Source organism: Pavona decussata, unplaced genomic scaffold (assembly GCF_977016875.1).
Source record: "Pavona decussata unplaced genomic scaffold, jaPavDecu1.1 SCAFFOLD_214, whole genome shotgun sequence".
In the NCBI taxonomy this organism is placed as follows: domain Eukaryota; kingdom Metazoa; phylum Cnidaria; class Anthozoa; order Scleractinia; family Agariciidae; genus Pavona; species Pavona decussata.
In genome coordinates, this window is record NW_028145619.1 from 2629487 (window position 1) to 2649320 (window position 19834).

General features: G+C 40.5%; 9 non-coding genes across 9 annotated transcripts; all 9 read right to left on the reverse strand.

The window, feature by feature from the left end:
- Window positions 1-602: 602 nt before the first annotated feature.
- Window positions 603-711, reverse strand: LOC146460254 (U6 spliceosomal RNA). The gene has a single exon (XR_014857736.1). It is a non-coding gene; the product is annotated as a U6 spliceosomal RNA (small nuclear RNA).
- A 2088-nt stretch (window positions 712-2799) lies between these two features.
- LOC146460255 (U6 spliceosomal RNA) lies at window positions 2800-2908 on the reverse strand. The gene has a single exon (XR_014857737.1). It is a non-coding gene; the product is annotated as a U6 spliceosomal RNA (small nuclear RNA).
- A 2084-nt stretch (window positions 2909-4992) lies between these two features.
- LOC146460256 (U6 spliceosomal RNA) lies at window positions 4993-5101 on the reverse strand. The gene has a single exon (XR_014857738.1). It is a non-coding gene; the product is annotated as a U6 spliceosomal RNA (small nuclear RNA).
- Window positions 5102-7177: 2076 nt separating this feature from the next.
- Window positions 7178-7286, reverse strand: LOC146460257 (U6 spliceosomal RNA). Its single transcript, XR_014857739.1, has one exon. It is a non-coding gene; the product is annotated as a U6 spliceosomal RNA (small nuclear RNA).
- Window positions 7287-9374: 2088 nt separating this feature from the next.
- LOC146460258 (U6 spliceosomal RNA) lies at window positions 9375-9483 on the reverse strand. The gene has a single exon (XR_014857740.1). It is a non-coding gene; the product is annotated as a U6 spliceosomal RNA (small nuclear RNA).
- Window positions 9484-11555: 2072 nt separating this feature from the next.
- LOC146460259 (U6 spliceosomal RNA) lies at window positions 11556-11664 on the reverse strand. Its single transcript, XR_014857742.1, has one exon. It is a non-coding gene; the product is annotated as a U6 spliceosomal RNA (small nuclear RNA).
- A 2072-nt stretch (window positions 11665-13736) lies between these two features.
- On the reverse strand, window positions 13737-13845 carry LOC146460260 (U6 spliceosomal RNA). The gene has a single exon (XR_014857743.1). It is a non-coding gene; the product is annotated as a U6 spliceosomal RNA (small nuclear RNA).
- Window positions 13846-15917: 2072 nt separating this feature from the next.
- LOC146460261 (U6 spliceosomal RNA) lies at window positions 15918-16026 on the reverse strand. Its single transcript, XR_014857744.1, has one exon. It is a non-coding gene; the product is annotated as a U6 spliceosomal RNA (small nuclear RNA).
- A 2073-nt stretch (window positions 16027-18099) lies between these two features.
- LOC146460262 (U6 spliceosomal RNA) lies at window positions 18100-18208 on the reverse strand. The gene has a single exon (XR_014857745.1). It is a non-coding gene; the product is annotated as a U6 spliceosomal RNA (small nuclear RNA).
- Window positions 18209-19834: the final 1626 nt, after the last annotated feature.

A 19834-nucleotide genomic window follows, 5' to 3' on the forward strand; every position in this document is an offset into this window, starting at 1 on the left:
ATTGACCTTGTGTGTGCTGTCGGCCTTTGTCTAAAGCTTTACTTCTGATTGTGGGCCTGTCTAAACACAGGCGGCCCAAGCTCTAGCCGTGAGCGATGATCATCTTGCGTATTAGCGGTCACGGCGCAAATATAAGAGTTTGTATGGGAATATTTACGATCGGGTTTTTAGGAGTTAGAAATACTGGAAAGTTCTCAATGAAAATAAGATACCTTGCTTGTGTGGTGTACGTATGACTTATTGTCTGTTTGCTTCTTTTGTTGATTTGAGGCCACTTTAACGAGTTGTAACTTCCTAGGTTTCCTACTTTTCCCGCCTTTTTTGTTTTGTTTTGTTTTTTTTTTGTTTGTTTGTTTGTTTGTTTGTTTGTTTGTTTGTTTGTTTGTTTGCAACCGGGCATGTGGTCATGAGAAGTTACCAAGTTTCAACAGGAAAGGAGCGGGAGAGCCTGCCACCAGTACTTGTCAACCATGAAGTAAGTTCGTAGCAACGCCAAGCCTGGATGCTCACTGGACGATGCTTTAATGACAAGCTTCTCACATAATTGCTCAAAATAATGGACTGGTGAAACCGAGAGAGGTTCAGTTATAACCAAAAAGCAAAAAAATTTGGAACGCTTCACGAATTTGCGTGTCATCCTTGCGCAGGGGCCATGCTAATCTTCTCTGTATCGTTCCAATTTTAGTATATGTGCTGCCGTTAAGCAAGCACGTTTATAGTTAGGTTTACGTTTCCTATATATAAGACAGAGCAGGAAAATGCGCGGGCTTGTGGGATTAGTTTCGACATGCCTGCAGGGCTCGTTGAATAATGTGCCCACGCGCGCATGCGTAGAAGTGAAGGAAACACGTCGTTCACTTAGTCATAAACAACTGTTTGTAATACGTCGGGAGACTTTTCAGACTTTTTCCAAACTTTTTACTTTCAATCGTAGTTAGTTAAAATAACTTGATGAACTGATAAACGGTTTGAAAGTGACCTTGAACTCTGTTTGAGTTTATGTACTGATAGTATTAAAAACATGACTGGTTTTGATAAATATATATTCAAGATTTCATTAAAAAAAATCTACCGACATTGTTTTTAATAATGCCTAGAAAAGCCATTAAAATGAAGGGTTTTTAATCAAAGTCGTATAGTTTAATGGGCTAATGTCTCCGTGTACTGTAGTTTTTGAATATGCGAGACCTGTTCAGTGGGTACGGGAGTCAGAAAACATGATGAAACTTCGGAGCGTTTATTAACGAACAAAAGAATTGCTCTTCAGATGCCTTATCAGGTAAATCTTGGTGCGTCTTCTTTTCCATCTTCTGTGTGACTACAACCTGAGAAAAGCAAATTTAAGATTTATGGAGGACGTGCGGAACCGATGACTGACCGGCTGCCGGTTTGTGCCCGTGGAACACCGTACCAACCAATTTAAGAGTTCGACCACACTGATTTACGCACAAAACGAGTCAGAATTATACATCGCGAATTATGATAAAATAGCGAGAATTTTCATATGAGCTTTTCCTATTTATTGCCACTGAGCATGTGGCCTGGTGCGTTTGCTTTACTCAGGAGCCGCTTGTTTCGGGGGGGCCTTGGCTTAGCTTTTTCCGTTGAACTCAGTTTTGAGGTTTGATCATCAGGTTCAGCTTTTTCTTATCAACTTAAAGGTAACAGCCGTGTGGTAATTTTTGTGAAAAAAGATCGTCTTTTTCTACCCTAGCCTTTTACACTCGTAGTTGTAACACGGAACAGGCACTTTCCTCCCAAAACGTTTGCATGACGTCGCCTTCGATGCTGCGATGTCACATTTCAGCGGTATCATGTGATGGACGTGCGCTCTGTGTCACAATTTTCAAAATGGCGGCCTTGTGTGCGCTTTTGGGATGGAGAATTTTCAATACCTCACCCTATATACTGCTGATGAATGCGGGATACTTCATTTTGGAAACAGAACTTTGTGAAATGGCCAGGTCTCTTCTTTACAGGTTTTACAAAGGTACGCCAAGAAATTTTACGCAAGTGTCTAAGCTGAAGCTCTGTATAGCGTGTTGTATACCTTCGTATACCGATGATCACATTTTGCAACTTACTCTTAGGTTTTTTTTGTTTTCGTTTTTATTTTAACTTTACCTGACTATTTGTGGCTTTTAGTCTAAACGTGCACTTACGAGTTTTTCTGCGCTTTTGCTTAATTGACCTTGTGTGTGCTGTCGGCCTTTGTCTAAAGCTTTACTTCTGATTGTGGGCCTGTCTAAACACAGGCGGCCCAAGCTCTAGCCGTGAGCGATGATCATCTTGCGTATTAGCGGTCACGGCGCAAATATAAGAGTTTGTATGGGAATATTTACGATCGGGTTTTTAGGAGTTAGAAATACTGGAAAGTTCTCAATGAAAATAAGATACCTTGCTTGTGTGGTGTACGTATGACTTATTGTCTGTTTGTTTGCTTCTTTTGTTGATTTGAGGCCACTTTAACGAGTTGTAACTTCCTAGGTTTCCTACTTTTCCCGCCTTTTTTGTTTTGTTTTGTTTTTTTTTTGTTTGTTTGTTTGTTTGTTTGTTTGTTTGTTTGTTTGTTTGTTTGTTTGTTTGCAACCGGGCATGTGGTCATGAGAAGTTACCAAGTTTCAACAGGAAAGGAGCGGGAGAGCCTGCCACCAGTACTTGTCAACCATGAAGTAAGTTCGTAGCAACGCCAAGCCTGGATGCTCACTGGACGATGCTTTAATGACAAGCTTCTCACATAATTGCTCAAAATAATGGACTGGTGAAACCGAGAGAGGTTCAGTTATAACCAAAAAGCAAAAAAATTTGGAACGCTTCACGAATTTGCGTGTCATCCTTGCGCAGGGGCCATGCTAATCTTCTCTGTATCGTTCCAATTTTAGTATATGTGCTGCCGTTAAGCAAGCACGTTTATAGTTAGGTTTACGTTTCCTATATATAAGACAGAGCAGGAAAATGCGCGGGCTTGTGGGATTAGTTTCGACATGCCTGCAGGGCTCGTTGAATAATGTGCCCACGCGCGCATGCGTAGAAGTGAAGGAAACACGTCGTTCACTTAGTCATAAACAACTGTTTGTAATACGTCGGGAGACTTTTCAGACTTTTTCCAAACTTTTTACTTTCAATCGTAGTTAGTTAAAATAACTTGATGAACTGATAAACGGTTTGAAAGTGACCTTGAACTCTGTTTGAGTTTATGTACTGATAGTATTAAAAACATGACTGGTTTTGATAAATATATATTCAAGATTTCATTAAAAAAAATCTACCGACATTGTTTTTAATAATGCCTAGAAAAGCCATTAAAATGAAGGGTTTTTAATCAAAGTCGTATAGTTTAATGGGCTAATGTCTCCGTGTACTGTAGTTTTTGAATATGCGAGACCTGTTCAGTGGGTACGGGAGTCAGAAAACATGATGAAACTTCGGAGCGTTTATTAACGAACAAAAGAATTGCTCTTCAGATGCCTTATCAGGTAAATCTTGGTGCGTCTTCTTTTCCATCTTCTGTGTGACTACAACCTGAGAAAAGCAAATTTAAGATTTATGGAGGACGTGCGGAACCGATGACTGACCGGCTGCCGGTTTGTGCCCGTGGAACACCGTACCAACCAATTTAAGAGTTCGACCACACTGATTTACGCACAAAACGAGTCAGAATTATACATCGCGAATTATGATAAAATAGCGAGAATTTTCATATGAGCTTTTCCTATTTATTGCCACTGAGCATGTGGCCTGGTGCGTTTGCTTTACTCAGGAGCCGCTTGTTTCGGGGGGGCCTTGGCTTAGCTTTTTCCGTTGAACTCAGTTTTGAGGTTTGATCATCAGGTTCAGCTTTTTCTTATCAACTTAAAGGTAACAGCCGTGTGGTAATTTTTGTGAAAAAAGATCGTCTTTTTCTACCCTAGCCTTTTACACTCGTAGTTGTAACACGGAACAGGCACTTTCCTCCCAAAACGTTTGCATGACGTCGCCTTCGATGCTGCGATGTCACATTTCAGCGGTATCATGTGATGGACGTGCGCTCTGTGTCACAATTTTCAAAATGGCGGCCTTGTGTGCGCTTTTGGGATGGAGAATTTTCAATACCTCACCCTATATACTGCTGATGAATGCGGGATACTTCATTTTGGAAACAGAACTTTGTGAAATGGCCAGGTCTCTTCTTTACAGGTTTTACAAAGGTACGCCAAGAAATTTTACGCAAGTGTCTAAGCTGAAGCTCTGTATAGCGTGTTGTATACCTTCGTATACCGATGATCACATTTTGCAACTTACTCTTAGGTTTTTTTTGTTTTCGTTTTTATTTTAACTTTACCTGACTATTTGTGGCTTTTAGTCTAAACGTGCACTTACGAGTTTTTCTGCGCTTTTGCTTAATTGACCTTGTGTGTGCTGTCGGCCTTTGTCTAAAGCTTTACTTCTGATTGTGGGCCTGTCTAAACACAGGCGGCCCAAGCTCTAGCCGTGAGCGATGATCATCTTGCGTATTAGCGGTCACGGCGCAAATATAAGAGTTTGTATGGGAATATTTACGATCGGGTTTTTAGGAGTTAGAAATACTGGAAAGTTCTCAATGAAAATAAGATACCTTGCTTGTGTGGTGTACGTATGACTTATTGTCTGTTTGCTTCTTTTGTTGATTTGAGGCCACTTTAACGAGTTGTAACTTCCTAGGTTTCCTACTTTTCCCGCCTTTTTTGTTTTGTTTTGTTTTTTTTTTGTTTGTTTGTTTGTTTGTTTGTTTGTTTGTTTGTTTGTTTGTTTGTTTGTTTGCAACCGGGCATGTGGTCATGAGAAGTTACCAAGTTTCAACAGGAAAGGAGCGGGAGAGCCTGCCACCAGTACTTGTCAACCATGAAGTAAGTTCGTAGCAACGCCAAGCCTGGATGCTCACTGGACGATGCTTTAATGACAAGCTTCTCACATAATTGCTCAAAATAATGGACTGGTGAAACCGAGAGAGGTTCAGTTATAACCAAAAAGCAAAAAAATTTGGAACGCTTCACGAATTTGCGTGTCATCCTTGCGCAGGGGCCATGCTAATCTTCTCTGTATCGTTCCAATTTTAGTATATGTGCTGCCGTTAAGCAAGCACGTTTATAGTTAGGTTTACGTTTCCTATATATAAGACAGAGCAGGAAAATGCGCGGGCTTGTGGGATTAGTTTCGACATGCCTGCAGGGCTCGTTGAATAATGTGCCCACGCGCGCATGCGTAGAAGTGAAGGAAACACGTCGTTCACTTAGTCATAAACAACTGTTTGTAATACGTCGGGAGACTTTTCAGACTTTTTCCAAACTTTTTACTTTCAATCGTAGTTAGTTAAAATAACTTGATGAACTGATAAACGGTTTGAAAGTGACCTTGAACTCTGTTTGAGTTTATGTACTGATAGTATTAAAAACATGACTGGTTTTGATAAATATATATTCAAGATTTCATTAAAAAAAATCTACCGACATTGTTTTTAATAATGCCTAGAAAAGCCATTAAAATGAAGGGTTTTTAATCAAAGTCGTATAGTTTAATGGGCTAATGTCTCCGTGTACTGTAGTTTTTGAATATGCGAGACCTGTTCAGTGGGTACGGGAGTCAGAAAACATGATGAAACTTCGGAGCGTTTATTAACGAACAAAAGAATTGCTCTTCAGATGCCTTATCAGGTAAATCTTGGTGCGTCTTCTTTTCCATCTTCTGTGTGACTACAACCTGAGAAAAGCAAATTTAAGATTTATGGAGGACGTGCGGAACCGATGACTGACCGGCTGCCGGTTTGTGCCCGTGGAACACCGTACCAACCAATTTAAGAGTTCGACCACACTGATTTACGCACAAAACGAGTCAGAATTATACATCGCGAATTATGATAAAATAGCGAGAATTTTCATATGAGCTTTTCCTATTTATTGCCACTGAGCATGTGGCCTGGTGCGTTTGCTTTACTCAGGAGCCGCTTGTTTCGGGGGGGCCTTGGCTTAGCTTTTTCCGTTGAACTCAGTTTTGAGGTTTGATCATCAGGTTCAGCTTTTTCTTATCAACTTAAAGGTAACAGCCGTGTGGTAATTTTTGTGAAAAAAGATCGTCTTTTTCTACCCTAGCCTTTTACACTCGTAGTTGTAACACGGAACAGGCACTTTCCTCCCAAAACGTTTGCATGACGTCGCCTTCGATGCTGCGATGTCACATTTCAGCGGTATCATGTGATGGACGTGCGCTCTGTGTCACAATTTTCAAAATGGCGGCCTTGTGTGCGCTTTTGGGATGGAGAATTTTCAATACCTCACCCTATATACTGCTGATGAATGCGGGATACTTCATTTTGGAAACAGAACTTTGTGAAATGGCCAGGTCTCTTCTTTACAGGTTTTACAAAGGTACGCCAAGAAATTTTACGCAAGTGTCTAAGCTGAAGCTCTGTATAGCGTGTTGTATACCTTCGTATACCGATGATCACATTTTGCAACTTACTCTTAGGTTTTTTTTGTTTTCGTTTTTATTTTAACTTTACCTGACTATTTGTGGCTTTTAGTCTAAACGTGCACTTACGAGTTTTTCTGCGCTTTTGCTTAATTGACCTTGTGTGTGCTGTCGGCCTTTGTCTAAAGCTTTACTTCTGATTGTGGGCCTGTCTAAACACAGGCGGCCCAAGCTCTAGCCGTGAGCGATGATCATCTTGCGTATTAGCGGTCACGGCGCAAATATAAGAGTTTGTATGGGAATATTTACGATCGGGTTTTTAGGAGTTAGAAATACTGGAAAGTTCTCAATGAAAATAAGATACCTTGCTTGTGTGGTGTACGTATGACTTATTGTCTGTTTGCTTCTTTTGTTGATTTGAGGCCACTTTAACGAGTTGTAACTTCCTAGGTTTCCTACTTTTCCCGCCTTTTTTGTTTTGTTTTGTTTTTTTTTTGTTTGTTTGTTTGTTTGTTTGTTTGTTTGTTTGTTTGTTTGTTTGCAACCGGGCATGTGGTCATGAGAAGTTACCAAGTTTCAACAGGAAAGGAGCGGGAGAGCCTGCCACCAGTACTTGTCAACCATGAAGTAAGTTCGTAGCAACGCCAAGCCTGGATGCTCACTGGACGATGCTTTAATGACAAGCTTCTCACATAATTGCTCAAAATAATGGACTGGTGAAACCGAGAGAGGTTCAGTTATAACCAAAAAGCAAAAAAATTTGGAACGCTTCACGAATTTGCGTGTCATCCTTGCGCAGGGGCCATGCTAATCTTCTCTGTATCGTTCCAATTTTAGTATATGTGCTGCCGTTAAGCAAGCACGTTTATAGTTAGGTTTACGTTTCCTATATATAAGACAGAGCAGGAAAATGCGCGGGCTTGTGGGATTAGTTTCGACATGCCTGCAGGGCTCGTTGAATAATGTGCCCACGCGCGCATGCGTAGAAGTGAAGGAAACACGTCGTTCACTTAGTCATAAACAACTGTTTGTAATACGTCGGGAGACTTTTCAGACTTTTTCCAAACTTTTTACTTTCAATCGTAGTTAGTTAAAATAACTTGATGAACTGATAAACGGTTTGAAAGTGACCTTGAACTCTGTTTGAGTTTATGTACTGATAGTATTAAAAACATGACTGGTTTTGATAAATATATATTCAAGATTTCATTAAAAAAAATCTACCGACATTGTTTTTAATAATGCCTAGAAAAGCCATTAAAATGAAGGGTTTTTAATCAAAGTCGTATAGTTTAATGGGCTAATGTCTCCGTGTACTGTAGTTTTTGAATATGCGAGACCTGTTCAGTGGGTACGGGAGTCAGAAAACATGATGAAACTTCGGAGCGTTTATTAACGAACAAAAGAATTGCTCTTCAGATGCCTTATCAGGTAAATCTTGGTGCGTCTTCTTTTCCATCTTCTGTGTGACTACAACCTGAGAAAAGCAAATTTAAGATTTATGGAGGACGTGCGGAACCGATGACTGACCGGCTGCCGGTTTGTGCCCGTGGAACACCGTACCAACCAATTTAAGAGTTCGACCACACTGATTTACGCACAAAACGAGTCAGAATTATACATCGCGAATTATGATAAAATAGCGAGAATTTTCATATGAGCTTTTCCTATTTATTGCCACTGAGCATGTGGCCTGGTGCGTTTGCTTTACTCAGGAGCCGCTTGTTTCGGGGGGGCCTTGGCTTAGCTTTTTCCGTTGAACTCAGTTTTGAGGTTTGATCATCAGGTTCAGCTTTTTCTTATCAACTTAAAGGTAACAGCCGTGTGGTAATTTTTGTGAAAAAAGATCGTCTTTTTCTACCCTAGCCTTTTACACTCGTAGTTGTAACACGGAACAGGCACTTTCCTCCCAAAACGTTTGCATGACGTCGCCTTCGATGCTGCGATGTCACATTTCAGCGGTATCATGTGATGGACGTGCGCTCTGTGTCACAATTTTCAAAATGGCGGCCTTGTGTGCGCTTTTGGGATGGAGAATTTTCAATACCTCACCCTATATACTGCTGATGAATGCGGGATACTTCATTTTGGAAACAGAACTTTGTGAAATGGCCAGGTCTCTTCTTTACAGGTTTTACAAAGGTACGCCAAGAAATTTTACGCAAGTGTCTAAGCTGAAGCTCTGTATAGCGTGTTGTATACCTTCGTATACCGATGATCACATTTTGCAACTTACTCTTAGGTTTTTTTTGTTTTCGTTTTTATTTTAACTTTACCTGACTATTTGTGGCTTTTAGTCTAAACGTGCACTTACGAGTTTTTCTGCGCTTTTGCTTAATTGACCTTGTGTGTGCTGTCGGCCTTTGTCTAAAGCTTTACTTCTGATTGTGGGCCTGTCTAAACACAGGCGGCCCAAGCTCTAGCCGTGAGCGATGATCATCTTGCGTATTAGCGGTATAAGAGTTTGTATGGGAATATTTACGATCGGGTTTTTAGGAGTTAGAAATACTGGAAAGTTCTCAATGAAAATAAGATACCTTGCTTGTGTGGTGTACGTATGACTTATTGTCTGTTTGCTTCTTTTGTTGATTTGAGGCCACTTTAACGAGTTGTAACTTCCTAGGTTTCCTACTTTTCCCGCCTTTTTTGTTTTGTTTTGTTTTTTTTTTGTTTGTTTGTTTGTTTGTTTGTTTGTTTGTTTGTTTGTTTGTTTGTTTGTTTGTTTGTTTGTTTGTTTGCAACCGGGCATGTGGTCATGAGAAGTTACCAAGTTTCAACAGGAAAGGAGCGGGAGAGCCTGCCACCAGTACTTGTCAACCATGAAGTAAGTTCGTAGCAACGCCAAGCCTGGATGCTCACTGGACGATGCTTTAATGACAAGCTTCTCACATAATTGCTCAAAATAATGGACTGGTGAAACCGAGAGAGGTTCAGTTATAACCAAAAAGCAAAAAAATTTGGAACGCTTCACGAATTTGCGTGTCATCCTTGCGCAGGGGCCATGCTAATCTTCTCTGTATCGTTCCAATTTTAGTATATGTGCTGCCGTTAAGCAAGCACGTTTATAGTTAGGTTTACGTTTCCTATATATAAGACAGAGCAGGAAAATGCGCGGGCTTGTGGGATTAGTTTCGACATGCCTGCAGGGCTCGTTGAATAATGTGCCCACGCGCGCATGCGTAGAAGTGAAGGAAACACGTCGTTCACTTAGTCATAAACAACTGTTTGTAATACGTCGGGAGACTTTTCAGACTTTTTCCAAACTTTTTACTTTCAATCGTAGTTAGTTAAAATAACTTGATGAACTGATAAACGGTTTGAAAGTGACCTTGAACTCTGTTTGAGTTTATGTACTGATAGTATTAAAAACATGACTGGTTTTGATAAATATATATTCAAGATTTCATTAAAAAAAATCTACCGACATTGTTTTTAATAATGCCTAGAAAAGCCATTAAAATGAAGGGTTTTTAATCAAAGTCGTATAGTTTAATGGGCTAATGTCTCCGTGTACTGTAGTTTTTGAATATGCGAGACCTGTTCAGTGGGTACGGGAGTCAGAAAACATGATGAAACTTCGGAGCGTTTATTAACGAACAAAAGAATTGCTCTTCAGATGCCTTATCAGGTAAATCTTGGTGCGTCTTCTTTTCCATCTTCTGTGTGACTACAACCTGAGAAAAGCAAATTTAAGATTTATGGAGGACGTGCGGAACCGATGACTGACCGGCTGCCGGTTTGTGCCCGTGGAACACCGTACCAACCAATTTAAGAGTTCGACCACACTGATTTACGCACAAAACGAGTCAGAATTATACATCGCGAATTATGATAAAATAGCGAGAATTTTCATATGAGCTTTTCCTATTTATTGCCACTGAGCATGTGGCCTGGTGCGTTTGCTTTACTCAGGAGCCGCTTGTTTCGGGGGGGCCTTGGCTTAGCTTTTTCCGTTGAACTCAGTTTTGAGGTTTGATCATCAGGTTCAGCTTTTTCTTATCAACTTAAAGGTAACAGCCGTGTGGTAATTTTTGTGAAAAAAGATCGTCTTTTTCTACCCTAGCCTTTTACACTCGTAGTTGTAACACGGAACAGGCACTTTCCTCCCAAAACGTTTGCATGACGTCGCCTTCGATGCTGCGATGTCACATTTCAGCGGTATCATGTGATGGACGTGCGCTCTGTGTCACAATTTTCAAAATGGCGGCCTTGTGTGCGCTTTTGGGATGGAGAATTTTCAATACCTCACCCTATATACTGCTGATGAATGCGGGATACTTCATTTTGGAAACAGAACTTTGTGAAATGGCCAGGTCTCTTCTTTACAGGTTTTACAAAGGTACGCCAAGAAATTTTACGCAAGTGTCTAAGCTGAAGCTCTGTATAGCGTGTTGTATACCTTCGTATACCGATGATCACATTTTGCAACTTACTCTTAGGTTTTTTTTGTTTTCGTTTTTATTTTAACTTTACCTGACTATTTGTGGCTTTTAGTCTAAACGTGCACTTACGAGTTTTTCTGCGCTTTTGCTTAATTGACCTTGTGTGTGCTGTCGGCCTTTGTCTAAAGCTTTACTTCTGATTGTGGGCCTGTCTAAACACAGGCGGCCCAAGCTCTAGCCGTGAGCGATGATCATCTTGCGTATTAGCGGTCACGGCGCAAATATAAGAGTTTGTATGGGAATATTTACGATCGGGTTTTTAGGAGTTAGAAATACTGGAAAGTTCTCAATGAAAATAAGATACCTTGCTTGTGTGGTGTACGTATGACTTATTGTCTGTTTGCTTCTTTTGTTGATTTGAGGCCACTTTAACGAGTTGTAACTTCCTAGGTTTCCTACTTTTCCCGCCTTTTTTGTTTTGTTTTGTTTTTTTTTTGTTTGTTTGTTTGTTTGTTTGTTTGTTTGTTTGTTTGTTTGCAACCGGGCATGTGGTCATGAGAAGTTACCAAGTTTCAACAGGAAAGGAGCGGGAGAGCCTGCCACCAGTACTTGTCAACCATGAAGTAAGTTCGTAGCAACGCCAAGCCTGGATGCTCACTGGACGATGCTTTAATGACAAGCTTCTCACATAATTGCTCAAAATAATGGACTGGTGAAACCGAGAGAGGTTCAGTTATAACCAAAAAGCAAAAAAATTTGGAACGCTTCACGAATTTGCGTGTCATCCTTGCGCAGGGGCCATGCTAATCTTCTCTGTATCGTTCCAATTTTAGTATATGTGCTGCCGTTAAGCAAGCACGTTTATAGTTAGGTTTACGTTTCCTATATATAAGACAGAGCAGGAAAATGCGCGGGCTTGTGGGATTAGTTTCGACATGCCTGCAGGGCTCGTTGAATAATGTGCCCACGCGCGCATGCGTAGAAGTGAAGGAAACACGTCGTTCACTTAGTCATAAACAACTGTTTGTAATACGTCGGGAGACTTTTCAGACTTTTTCCAAACTTTTTACTTTCAATCGTAGTTAGTTAAAATAACTTGATGAACTGATAAACGGTTTGAAAGTGACCTTGAACTCTGTTTGAGTTTATGTACTGATAGTATTAAAAACATGACTGGTTTTGATAAATATATATTCAAGATTTCATTAAAAAAAATCTACCGACATTGTTTTTAATAATGCCTAGAAAAGCCATTAAAATGAAGGGTTTTTAATCAAAGTCGTATAGTTTAATGGGCTAATGTCTCCGTGTACTGTAGTTTTTGAATATGCGAGACCTGTTCAGTGGGTACGGGAGTCAGAAAACATGATGAAACTTCGGAGCGTTTATTAACGAACAAAAGAATTGCTCTTCAGATGCCTTATCAGGTAAATCTTGGTGCGTCTTCTTTTCCATCTTCTGTGTGACTACAACCTGAGAAAAGCAAATTTAAGATTTATGGAGGACGTGCGGAACCGATGACTGACCGGCTGCCGGTTTGTGCCCGTGGAACACCGTACCAACCAATTTAAGAGTTCGACCACACTGATTTACGCACAAAACGAGTCAGAATTATACATCGCGAATTATGATAAAATAGCGAGAATTTTCATATGAGCTTTTCCTATTTATTGCCACTGAGCATGTGGCCTGGTGCGTTTGCTTTACTCAGGAGCCGCTTGTTTCGGGGGGGCCTTGGCTTAGCTTTTTCCGTTGAACTCAGTTTTGAGGTTTGATCATCAGGTTCAGCTTTTTCTTATCAACTTAAAGGTAACAGCCGTGTGGTAATTTTTGTGAAAAAAGATCGTCTTTTTCTACCCTAGCCTTTTACACTCGTAGTTGTAACACGGAACAGGCACTTTCCTCCCAAAACGTTTGCATGACGTCGCCTTCGATGCTGCGATGTCACATTTCAGCGGTATCATGTGATGGACGTGCGCTCTGTGTCACAATTTTCAAAATGGCGGCCTTGTGTGCGCTTTTGGGATGGAGAATTTTCAATACCTCACCCTATATACTGCTGATGAATGCGGGATACTTCATTTTGGAAACAGAACTTTGTGAAATGGCCAGGTCTCTTCTTTACAGGTTTTACAAAGGTACGCCAAGAAATTTTACGCAAGTGTCTAAGCTGAAGCTCTGTATAGCGTGTTGTATACCTTCGTATACCGATGATCACATTTTGCAACTTACTCTTAGGTTTTTTTTGTTTTCGTTTTTATTTTAACTTTACCTGACTATTTGTGGCTTTTAGTCTAAACGTGCACTTACGAGTTTTTCTGCGCTTTTGCTTAATTGACCTTGTGTGTGCTGTCGGCCTTTGTCTAAAGCTTTACTTCTGATTGTGGGCCTGTCTAAACACAGGCGGCCCAAGCTCTAGCCGTGAGCGATGATCATCTTGCGTATTAGCGGTCACGGCGCAAATATAAGAGTTTGTATGGGAATATTTACGATCGGGTTTTTAGGAGTTAGAAATACTGGAAAGTTCTCAATGAAAATAAGATACCTTGCTTGTGTGGTGTACGTATGACTTATTGTCTGTTTGCTTCTTTTGTTGATTTGAGGCCACTTTAACGAGTTGTAACTTCCTAGGTTTCCTACTTTTCCCGCCTTTTTTGTTTTGTTTTGTTTTTTTTTTGTTTGTTTGTTTGTTTGTTTGTTTGTTTGTTTGTTTGTTTGCAACCGGGCATGTGGTCATGAGAAGTTACCAAGTTTCAACAGGAAAGGAGCGGGAGAGCCTGCCACCAGTACTTGTCAACCATGAAGTAAGTTCGTAGCAACGCCAAGCCTGGATGCTCACTGGACGATGCTTTAATGACAAGCTTCTCACATAATTGCTCAAAATAATGGACTGGTGAAACCGAGAGAGGTTCAGTTATAACCAAAAAGCAAAAAAATTTGGAACGCTTCACGAATTTGCGTGTCATCCTTGCGCAGGGGCCATGCTAATCTTCTCTGTATCGTTCCAATTTTAGTATATGTGCTGCCGTTAAGCAAGCACGTTTATAGTTAGGTTTACGTTTCCTATATATAAGACAGAGCAGGAAAATGCGCGGGCTTGTGGGATTAGTTTCGACATGCCTGCAGGGCTCGTTGAATAATGTGCCCACGCGCGCATGCGCAGAAGTGAAGGAAACACGTCGTTCACTTAGTCATAAACAACTGTTTGTAATACGTCGGGAGACTTTTCAGACTTTTTCCAAACTTTTTACTTTCAATCGTAGTTAGTTAAAATAACTTGATGAACTGATAAACGGTTTGAAAGTGACCTTGAACTCTGTTTGAGTTTATGTACTGATAGTATTAAAAACATGACTGGTTTTGATAAATATATATTCAAGATTTCATTAAAAAAAATCTACCGACATTGTTTTTAATAATGCCTAGAAAAGCCATTAAAATGAAGGGTTTTTAATCAAAGTCGTATAGTTTAATGGGCTAATGTCTCCGTGTACTGTAGTTTTTGAATATGCGAGACCTGTTCAGTGGGTACGGGAGTCAGAAAACATGATGAAACTTCGGAGCGTTTATTAACGAACAAAAGAATTGCTCTTCAGATGCCTTATCAGGTAAATCTTGGTGCGTCTTCTTTTCCATCTTCTGTGTGACTACAACCTGAGAAAAGCAAATTTAAGATTTATGGAGGACGTGCGGAACCGATGACTGACCGGCTGCCGGTTTGTGCCCGTGGAACACCGTACCAACCAATTTAAGAGTTCGACCACACTGATTTACGCACAAAACGAGTCAGAATTATACATCGCGAATTATGATAAAATAGCGAGAATTTTCATATGAGCTTTTCCTATTTATTGCCACTGAGCATGTGGCCTGGTGCGTTTGCTTTACTCAGGAGCCGCTTGTTTCGGGGGGGCCTTGGCTTAGCTTTTTCCGTTGAACTCAGTTTTGAGGTTTGATCATCAGGTTCAGCTTTTTCTTATCAACTTAAAGGTAACAGCCGTGTGGTAATTTTTGTGAAAAAAGATCGTCTTTTTCTACCCTAGCCTTTTACACTCGTAGTTGTAACACGGAACAGGCACTTTCCTCCCAAAACGTTTGCATGACGTCGCCTTCGATGCTGCGATGTCACATTTCAGCGGTATCATGTGATGGACGTGCGCTCTGTGTCACAATTTTCAAAATGGCGGCCTTGTGTGCGCTTTTGGGATGGAGAATTTTCAATACCTCACCCTATATACTGCTGATGAATGCGGGATACTTCATTTTGGAAACAGAACTTTGTGAAATGGCCAGGTCTCTTCTTTACAGGTTTTACAAAGGTACGCCAAGAAATTTTACGCAAGTGTCTAAGCTGAAGCTCTGTATAGCGTGTTGTATACCTTCGTATACCGATGATCACATTTTGCAACTTACTCTTAGGTTTTTTTTGTTTTCGTTTTTATTTTAACTTTACCTGACTATTTGTGGCTTTTAGTCTAAACGTGCACTTACGAGTTTTTCTGCGCTTTTGCTTAATTGACCTTGTGTGTGCTGTCGGCCTTTGTCTAAAGCTTTACTTCTGATTGTGGGCCTGTCTAAACACAGGCGGCCCAAGCTCTAGCCGTGAGCGATGATCATCTTGCGTATTAGCGGTCACGGCGCAAATATAAGAGTTTGTATGGGAATATTTACGATCGGGTTTTTAGGAGTTAGAAATACTGGAAAGTTCTCAATGAAAATAAGATACCTTGCTTGTGTGGTGTACGTATGACTTATTGTCTGTTTGCTTCTTTTGTTGATTTGAGGCCACTTTAACGAGTTGTAACTTCCTAGGTTTCCTACTTTTCCCGCCTTTTTTGTTTTGTTTTGTTTTTTTTTTGTTTGTTTGTTTGTTTGTTTGTTTGTTTGTTTGTTTGTTTGCAACCGGGCATGTGGTCATGAGAAGTTACCAAGTTTCAACAGGAAAGGAGCGGGAGAGCCTGCCACCAGTACTTGTCAACCATGAAGTAAGTTCGTAGCAACGCCAAGCCTGGATGCTCACTGGACGATGCTTTAATGACAAGCTTCTCACATAATTGCTCAAAATAATGGACTGGTGAAACCGAGAGAGGTTCAGTTATAACCAAAAAGCAAAAAAATTTGGAACGCTTCACGAATTTGCGTGTCATCCTTGCGCAGGGGCCATGCTAATCTTCTCTGTATCGTTCCAATTTTAGTATATGTGCTGCCGTTAAGCAAGCACGTTTATAGTTAGGTTTACGTTTCCTATATATAAGACAGAGCAGGAAAATGCGCGGGCTTGTGGGATTAGTTTCGACATGCCTGCAGGGCTCGTTGAATAATGTGCCCACGCGCGCATGCGTAGAAGTGAAGGAAACACGTCGTTCACTTAGTCATAAACAACTGTTTGTAATACGTCGGGAGACTTTTCAGACTTTTTCCAAACTTTTTACTTTCAATCGTAGTTAGTTAAAATAACTTGATGAACTGATAAACGGTTTGAAAGTGACCTTGAACTCTGTTTGAGTTTATGTACTGATAGTATTAAAAACATGACTGGTTTTGATAAATATATATTCAAGATTTCATTAAAAAAAATCTACCGACATTGTTTTTAATAATGCCTAGAAAAGCCATTAAAATGAAGGGTTTTTAATCAAAGTCGTATAGTTTAATGGGCTAATGTCTCCGTGTACTGTAGTTTTTGAATATGCGAGACCTGTTCAGTGGGTACGGGAGTCAGAAAACATGATGAAACTTCGGAGCGTTTATTAACGAACAAAAGAATTGCTCTTCAGATGCCTTATCAGGTAAATCTTGGTGCGTCTTCTTTTCCATCTTCTGTGTGACTACAACCTGAGAAAAGCAAATTTAAGATTTATGGAGGACGTGCGGAACCGATGACTGACCGGCTGCCGGTTTGTGCCCGTGGAACACCGTACCAACCAATTTAAGAGTTCGACCACACTGATTTACGCACAAAACGAGTCAGAATTATACATCGCGAATTATGATAAAATAGCGAGAATTTTCATATGAGCTTTTCCTATTTATTGCCACTGAGCATGTGGCCTGGTGCGTTTGCTTTACTCAGGAGCCGCTTGTTTCGGGGGGGCCTTGGCTTAGCTTTTTCCGTTGAACTCAGTTTTGAGGTTTGATCATCAGGTTCAGCTTTTTCTTATCAACTTAAAGGTAACAGCCGTGTGGTAATTTTTGTGAAAAAAGATCGTCTTTTTCTACCCTAGCCTTTTACACTCGTAGTTGTAACACGGAACAGGCACTTTCCTCCCAAAACGTTTGCATGACGTCGCCTTCGATGCTGCGATGTCACATTTCAGCGGTATCATGTGATGGACGTGCGCTCTGTGTCACAATTTTCAAAATGGCGGCCTTGTGTGCGCTTTTGGGATGGAGAATTTTCAATACCTCACCCTATATACTGCTGATGAATGCGGGATACTTCATTTTGGAAACAGAACTTTGTGAAATGGCCAGGTCTCTTCTTTACAGGTTTTACAAAGGTACGCCAAGAAATTTTACGCAAGTGTCTAAGCTGAAGCTCTGTATAGCGTGTTGTATACCTTCGTATACCGATGATCACATTTTGCAACTTACTCTTAGGTTTTTTTTGTTTTCGTTTTTATTTTAACTTTACCTGACTATTTGTGGCTTTTAGTCTAAACGTGCACTTACGAGTTTTTCTGCGCTTTTGCTTAATTGACCTTGTGTGTGCTGTCGGCCTTTGTCTAAAGCTTTACTTCTGATTGTGGGCCTGTCTAAACACAGGCGGCCCAAGCTCTAGCCGTGAGCGATGATCATCTTGCGTATTAGCGGTCACGGCGCAAATATAAGAGTTTGTATGGGAATATTTACGATCGGGTTTTTAGGAGTTAGAAATACTGGAAAGTTCTCAATGAAAATAAGATACCTTGCTTGTGTGGTGTACGTATGACTTATTGTCTGTTTGCTTCTTTTGTTGATTTGAGGCCACTTTAACGAGTTGTAACTTCCTAGGTTTCCTACTTTTCCCGCCTTTTTTGTTTTGTTTTGTTTTTTTTTTTGTTTGTTTGTTTGTTTGTTTGTTTGTTTGTTTGTTTGTTTGCAACCGGGCATGTGGTCATGAGAAGTTACCAAGTTTCAACAGGAAAGGAGCGGGAGAGCCTGCCACCAGTACTTGTCAACCATGAAGTAAGTTCGTAGCAACGCCAAGCCTGGATGCTCACTGGACGATGCTTTAATGACAAGCTTCTCACATAATTGCTCAAAATAATGGACTGGTGAAACCGAGAGAGGTTCAGTTATAACCAAAAAGCAAAAAAATTTGGAACGCTTCACGAATTTGCGTGTCATCCTTGCGCAGGGGCCATGCTAATCTTCTCTGTATCGTTCCAATTTTAGTATATGTGCTGCCGTTAAGCAAGCACGTTTATAGTTAGGTTTACGTTTCCTATATATAAGACAGAGCAGGAAAATGCGCGGGCTTGTGGGATTAGTTTCGACATGCCTGCAGGGCTCGTTGAATAATGTGCCCACGCGCGCATGCGCAGAAGTGAAGGAAACACGTCGTTCACTTAGTCATAAACAACTGTTTGTAATACGTCGGGAGACTTTTCAGACTTTTTCCAAACTTTTTACTTTCAATCGTAGTTAGTTAAAATAACTTGATGAACTGATAAACGGTTTGAAAGTGACCTTGAACTCTGTTTGAGTTTATGTACTGATAGTATTAAAAACATGACTGGTTTTGATAAATATATATTCAAGATTTCATTAAAAAAAATCTACCGACATTGTTTTTAATAATGCCTAGAAAAGCCATTAAAATGAAGGGTTTTTAATCAAAGTCGTATAGTTTAATGGGCTAATGTCTCCGTGTACTGTAGTTTTTGAATATGCGAGACCTGTTCAGTGGGTACGGGAGTCAGAAAACATGATGAAACTTCGGAGCGTTTATTAACGAACAAAAGAATTGCTCTTCAGATGCCTTATCAGGTAAATCTTGGTGCGTCTTCTTTTCCATCTTCTGTGTGACTACAACCTGAGAAAAGCAAATTTAAGATTTATGGAGGACGTGCGGAACCGATGACTGACCGGCTGCCGGTTTGTGCCCGTGGAACACCGTACCAACCAATTTAAGAGTTCGACCACACTGATTTACGCACAAAACGAGTCAGAATTATACATCGCGAATTATGATAAAATAGCGAGAATTTTCATATGAGCTTTTCCTATTTATTGCCACTGAGCATGTGGCCTGGTGCGTTTGCTTTACTCAGGAGCCGCTTGTTTCGGGGGGGCCTTGGCTTAGCTTTTTCCGTTGAACTCAGTTTTGAGGTTTGATCATCAGGTTCAGCTTTTTCTTATCAACTTAAAGGTAACAGCCGTGTGGTAATTTTTGTGAAAAAAGATCGTCTTTTTCTACCCTAGCCTTTTACACTCGTAGTTGTAACACGGAACAGGCACTTTCCTCCCAAAACGTTTGCATGACGTCGCCTTCGATGCTGCGATGTCACATTTCAGCGGTATCATGTGATGGACGTGCGCTCTGTGTCACAATTTTCAAAATGGCGGCCTTGTGTGCGCTTTTGGGATGGAGAATTTTCAATACCTCACCCTATATACTGCTGATGAATGCGGGATACTTCATTTTGGAAACAGAACTTTGTGAAATGGCCAGGTCTCTTCTTTACAGGTTTTACAAAGGTACGCCAAGAAATTTTACGCAAGTGTCTAAGCTGAAGCTCTGTATAGCGTGTTGTATACCTTCGTATACCGATGATCACATTTTGCAACTTACTCTTAGGTTTTTTTTGTTTTCGTTTTTATTTTAACTTTACCTGACTATTTGTGGCTTTTAGTCTAAACGTGCACTTACGAGTTTTTCTGCGCTTTTGCTTAATTGACCTTGTGTGTGCTGTCGGCCTTTGTCTAAAGCTTTACTTCTGATTGTGGGCCTGTCTAAACACAGGCGGCCCAAGCTCTAGCCGTGAGCGATGATCATCTTGCGTATTAGCGGTCACGGCGCAAATATAAGAGTTTGTATGGGAATA